This window comes from Chroicocephalus ridibundus, chromosome Z (assembly GCF_963924245.1).
Source record: "Chroicocephalus ridibundus chromosome Z, bChrRid1.1, whole genome shotgun sequence".
In the NCBI taxonomy this organism is placed as follows: Eukaryota; Metazoa; Chordata; class Aves; order Charadriiformes; family Laridae; genus Chroicocephalus; species Chroicocephalus ridibundus.
In genome coordinates, this window is record NC_086316.1 from 29,952,920 (window position 1) to 29,958,919 (window position 6,000).

Sequence of the window (6,000 nt, forward strand, 5' to 3'; positions counted from 1 at the left end):
GCAGAAGCGTTTTGGGGTCAGCTAAATAAAACTCCAGAAAAGCCAAATGAAATCAGCTGAAATTGACTTCTAACGTGAATAAAATTACACTGAAAATAGTTCACACTGAACAAGTTTTCCAGTACAGACAATTCCTGTAAAATGCAAATACCATACTGCTCTGCTGACACCAGCAGAAGTGAAAGTACTTGAAAACTTTGGCTTTTATTTTGAAGGCCATATTACGTTGGAAGTAACTTTTAACATCTTTGAGTAAACTTTTACAATATACTATTTCTGGAAAAATAAAGCTGTATGTTTATTTAAAAATCTTAAATTAATGTAAAATGACTTTGGAGAAGAAAAGGAGAGGGGGAAAAAAATAAAGACTTTCATGAACAGCTGGAGATTTTTGTTCTTTGGTGCAGAGGCAGCTAACAAAAAACCCTGCCTCCTCCCAAGTCTGGTAAACTAGACAGCAATTATTTGTACTGCTCTCTGAGGTAACAATTCTTAAGGAAATTTTAATGAAATAATAACCCTATACAAAGTAATTATATGTATGAAAAATAGACAGACTCAAACATTTTCCATCCATTACATCAGCAGCTACTGAGGACTGACAGTTTATTGCCTTTAACAATTTACAGAGGAAAATTTACAGAGGAAACACAGATAATGTGTTAAATTAAAATACCCACGTGTATATAAAAAGAACTCCACCTACAAAAATACACAAGTTTTCCTCTCTTTCAAAAAAAACCAAACCCCAAACCCCTCGTTGCCTTATTGTTGTTTTAAACATACACACAACTCTTAATATGGAGGAAAAATTATCGTTATAACAAAATTGAAAAATCCAAAAAGTAGGATGTCAGTGTTAGTCCTAACAGGCTTACAAGAGTCTCAAAAAGAAATAAAAGCATCAAAAACATGTAGAATAAATTATAGTCTCTCTGACAAACCAGTATGCTTTGCATAAGCTATTCAAGATTAAACATTTGAGCCCAGCCTCAGAAAGCAAGTACATGTGGTTTATGTGCAGCACTCTTCATGAAAACTCTTATGACAGAGGGATTTTAGGTTCTGAGTACCTCTTCAATTCATTTCAAAGCTTCTCTTCAGATGTGGTGAAAGGGTCAGTAACTGCCTGGTGAGGAACAGACTGTCCTTGCAGAATAAGTACATATCATCCTTTAGAAAGGAACTGCACAGTCTTCCATTAAACCTCACTAAGCAGAAGAATTCGCAATAAGATTTTGTCTTTTAATCAAGGTACAGGAGTTTACATTCCCCCTCATAGAAGTATTTCTAAAGTCATTCTTCTTCCAATTATACACTGCAAAGCATGAAAATTTTTTCCACTGTGCAATGGAAGTAATCACTGACCAATCCTAGACACATTTTATTTTATCAAGGCTCTTTTAACCTGCTGCTTGATTTCACCTAATGCCATGATTAAAAACTGCTGAGAGGTGCTTATTACTTAAAATAAATACTGAGGCCATGCAGAATGACTCAAAAAGTTCCACAGAGTGGCTTTTCAAAAACCCCATGCAAAGCTTTTTCAAGGCTTCACAGAGATATTAAAGCCGGAGGGGGAGGGAGGGGGAGAGGGGGAGGGAGGGGGAGAGGGGGAGGGAGGGGGAGAGGGGGAGGGAGGGGGAGAGGGGGAGGGAGGGGGAGAGGGGGAGGGAGGGGCGGGGAGCACGGAAGGCGGGGAGGGGCACAGCACAACAACCCCCTGAAAATTAACATAACTGACATCTGGAAAGTCAGGAATTAGTAGAAATGTAAATAACTCTGTAGTTGCTATTCTCTATTAACTTTACAGTAAGAAAAGTGATAATTCTTCCTAGCCCACAAACACATAATTAGCAACACGTGGCATGTGAAAATTCAGCCTAATTTCTTAAGGAAGTGACTTTTGTGACTTCTTGCAAACTAGAACATTTTGTATTACTAATTTGAAAAGACAAAGGAAAAACTAACTCTAGGACAGGCCAAGTGAAGCATGTGCAATTAGGTGAAAATAACAGCAGCACTGCCACCTAGTGATTTGTGATCATAAATTGATTTCACAAATTTGATAATCTCGACACATTTAGCTAGAAGAAAATCTTATGCTTATATGAAAGTAAAAAAGAAGGGATAAGGAAAAGAGAAATACAGACAAGCACAGAAAAGTGACATTCCCAATGGTCAGTCATCCTTAAAAAAAACCCTTTAAGAAGCAGAAGCATGAATTTTGCTAGGCTGCCATTAATTATTACATTAAAAAAATAGTCCTTGTCAGTACTAATGCAGACACTGTAGGGATGAAGTGAAACCCCCACGTTACACAAAGAAAATAAGTATACCACAAGGTCTACCCCTAGTTGACTGGTAACTATATTTTATGGATTCTAAACGCTGAATCTCATCCATTAACCTAAAGCCAGATCTCAGCCATTAACCAAACTCCCCAATGAAAGGCCCATGTATATTGAAGGGAAAATGAGGCTAAAGTTCTGACTGAAAATTTTAACAGGGCTTGTGTTAAAAGCAGGAATGAAGTAATTTGATTTAGAGACTACAAGGCTGAACTGGTAAATTATTCATATTTTAACTTAAGTTTAATAGGAGGTAATTACATTTGCACTAATATTTTGCAATAATCTTATGATATAACCATGTCTTCAGGTTATTACTCTAAAATATAGAAATTCACAGTTAACAGCAAGATTACTTACAAATGGAGATTAGTAAATTTCACATGGATAAAACCACGTTATCTAGAAGTCAGTCATACTTCAGAGTTTATAACGAGGCCATATTTTCAGTCATCCTTAATTAACCCCTTCTTGTATTTCAGTAGATGCTCCTGCTAATAAAAAAAAAGCACCACAAGATACTTAAGAACCCTAAGAAGAAAAATTATTCCTAAATGAAGCCTAAAATGAAAAAAACACACCATAGCTGGAATACTAAATTCAAGTGGTATTAAGCTTCACATCTTTAATCATAATATGCCTAACATTTTTAAGTAAGTGTGTGGCACAGTACTGGTTACACACCTTGTTTAATGGCTAAACACAAGCTGACAACTGTCCAGAATAAGCTGCAGTCATTTATTTATTTATTTATTTGAACAAATCGAATTGTTTGGAGCCATTCCCAGTGCAACAACCTCTTTAAATAAAATGTTACATCCTGGGTTGGACTAACTGGTAGACAGATTCACAGGAACATACTTCTATTCAACAGGAAAGAAGTGAAAGGGAAAAAAAGCCCAAGAACTTATAAAGACGCAAACAAGAGAGACTGAAAACAGAATCACCAAGAAGGAAGCAAGAAAGAAAATGAAAAAAAGGAAAACCTTTGGTTATAAGAAATGAAGTGAAGCTGACATCAATCAAAAAGACAAAACTTTTTAAAAAAGAAGAAAAAGAGAGTTGAACTGTTAGTATATTAATGTTTCGTCTGAAAAATCCCTCACATTGGTTTATTCCACCTTAAAAAGGGAGAACACAAAGTCAAGTATAAAACTTCCTTCAGATTCTGGTCTGTTAAATGCAGGCAGGTCCCAGAGGACATACAAGCCTCACTGAAGCCAAAGGAAGGGCATAGAGGGATCATCTGTTTAATCACCTGATACTAAATGACTTGTTCTAAAGTCCAAAGCTTTAAAGAGGGGTAATCAGGAGAGGAGTAGGGGAAACCCACCACGCACAGAGAACTCTCCTATACCTATTTTATATTCATAGCGTAAATAATGTTGCATCACTTTTTCACATTTTAACAGCAGCAAAAAAAAAAATCTGTTCACCAAGCAGAATCCAGTAGAATCCAGTATGCCTCAGACCTAATGCAGTACCAAGACAACTCAAAACACCAGGCATGCCAGAAGGGGTTGGCCTTGTCTTAAGATTACTGCAGAGAGAGTTACAGTAGACCACAGATACCATAAAAAAGTTCTACTTTTCTAAAAAGTTCCTAATCTCTGAGAATTATTTCATATCCCACATTCTTAGTGCCATTGCCAACTCTCAGGATTTGTTCCAGACCACGTACACCCTTACTATCAAATGCCTATTATTAAATATCACAAAATTCATGTAGCTCCATGGATCACTTAGTTCCAGATCACTGATGACCACAATCAGAGAACTACTGATCTGGTATACCATGTGACATACCACTACATTAAAATCCATTAAAGAAACAGCTAAACAAACCCATATACATTCTACCAATTTGCACCAATAGTTAATTATATTACGGAATACAACAGCTCCAGCACTTTCAGAGTCTTTTCCCCAAAATAAATAATGCTTCTTTCATATGACAATAAATCATATAAATAAAGGGCAAATCACTTCAACAATGCCTCCAGACATTATAATAACCAGTAAACCTCCTGACGCATCCCTTCTATCAGCTACTGACAGATTCAAGCTGAAGCCACACAGGTTTACCAGGACCAGCAGTTCCATCCCCAGCGGCAAGGCTGAAAAGCACAGCCGTGAGGCCAGGCATCCAGACTCTCTACATAGTACCCAGAGGAAGCTTGGTCGCTGGGAGGGTGACTCACAAGAGCATAAAAATATACATGACCTAGCAAGAAACCAGGACAAGCCAACTGGAAATTTTATGGTGTGCCTGGTCCCTGCCTGTGTTCCCAATGCCACCAGTCGCTAAGGCAGCAAGAAGTCCAGCTGTAAGGACTCTGATCTGCATTCATAGCCCATGACCCACACCTAACAACAAGCACCAAAGTGGGTTCCTGTCAATAGCGGGGTCAGGAACCACGGCTGCCCTTTAGAAGGGCAAGATGGTTCAGAACAAGAGGAACAACCCAGAGTGCCCACAGCAGGGTCAGGCCCCTAGCTGCTCTCCAAGGCTGAGCCCAGTGAGGGGCCGACACGGTGCAGCCCCAGGTGTGCCGCCAAGGCGGAAAGGCGCCCGGGCGGGAGGGCTCAGGAGGGCTCCCGGAGCTGAGCACGGGGCCACCACACGGGCAAACACACGCACTCGGGCCGGCAGCCGCCCCGGCATTGACGGGCCAACAGAGCGGCGCGGCCTAGGCCGGCAGGTCGGGCACAGCGACATCGACCCCTCCAGCATACCCCCCCCGCCGGAAAACACCTCCGCGGCACCCCCGCTCGACAGGCCGCGCTGCTCCCCGCCCCCCACCGCCGCCCAAACCTCCGGACCTGCCTCAGCCGCTTCGGGCCCCAAGGACACCCAACGGCCGCAGCGGCCAGCCGGGAGCGCGGGGAAGCCACCGCTGCGGGACGCCAACACCGCCCGGCCTCGCCCAGCCCTCCAGCCACTCCCTCCCCACCGCCGGGGACAACGGGTGCCAACGCGTCCCCTCGGCCCGCCGTGACACGCCGCCTCACCGAGCAGCAGAGCCAGCTGCCTGCCCCCCTGCCCGCCCGTGCTCGCGTGGCGCAGAAACCGCGGTACGGGCTCCACCGGCGATAAACGAAGCCACCGACCGTCTCGACCGCCGACTACACCTCCCAGCAGCCAGAGCGGCGCCGCGCCGGCTCCGCCCCGCGCTGCCACGTCTCCGGCGGTGCTGCCGAGCGCGCTCCGCCCCGGGCGGGCGGAGAAGAACATTCTGCCTGCGGCCCTCACTGCGTGTGCACAAAATGGCTGCAGCGGGGAGTGTGGCGTCTCCTGTGCCACGTTCGCGGGCGGCCGGGGAGAGGGCAGGGCAGGGCAGGGCAGGGCAGAGCAGAGCAGAGCAGAGCAGAGCAGAGAGGGATGAGCTGAGGAACTCTGCACAGCACAATGAAGTGGTTCACTCACTGCCCCGTGCCATATTTTTGGCTTTCTTAGCGTCCCACGTTGGGAAATGATGAGCTGTATGGATATCTAAGAGCTTCTAGGAGTTCTTTCTCTGGCGAGGTTAAACAGCCTTACCAAATCATCAGGCAGTATTTTCTAGATTACTAATTACGGGAATTTAAAGTATATTTTAGTTACAAAAGCTTTTATTAAATTCCTCCATGACAACAGGACCTATCCCTC

The 6,000-nt window shown here is 43.4% G+C and overlaps 1 protein-coding gene across 5 annotated transcripts in view; it reads right to left on the reverse strand.

Annotated features, from left to right (window-relative positions):
- Positions 1–5,519, reverse strand: part of PRRC1 (proline rich coiled-coil 1) — a 29,484-nt gene extending 23,965 nt beyond the window's left edge. Inside the window, exons 1-2 of one of the 5 annotated variants that reach the window (XM_063320741.1) lie at positions 5,364–5,519; positions 2,712–2,845 (exon numbers count right to left, since the gene is read on the reverse strand). The gene's annotated coding sequence lies outside the window, so the exon portion shown is untranslated. Of the gene's footprint in view, positions 1–2,711; positions 2,846–5,174; positions 5,312–5,363 lie in introns of those variants that run through there. The other 4 variants (XM_063320742.1, XM_063320745.1, XM_063320740.1 and 1 more) reach the window with 4 other exon arrangements.
- Between the last annotated feature and the right edge of the window lie 481 nt (positions 5,520–6,000).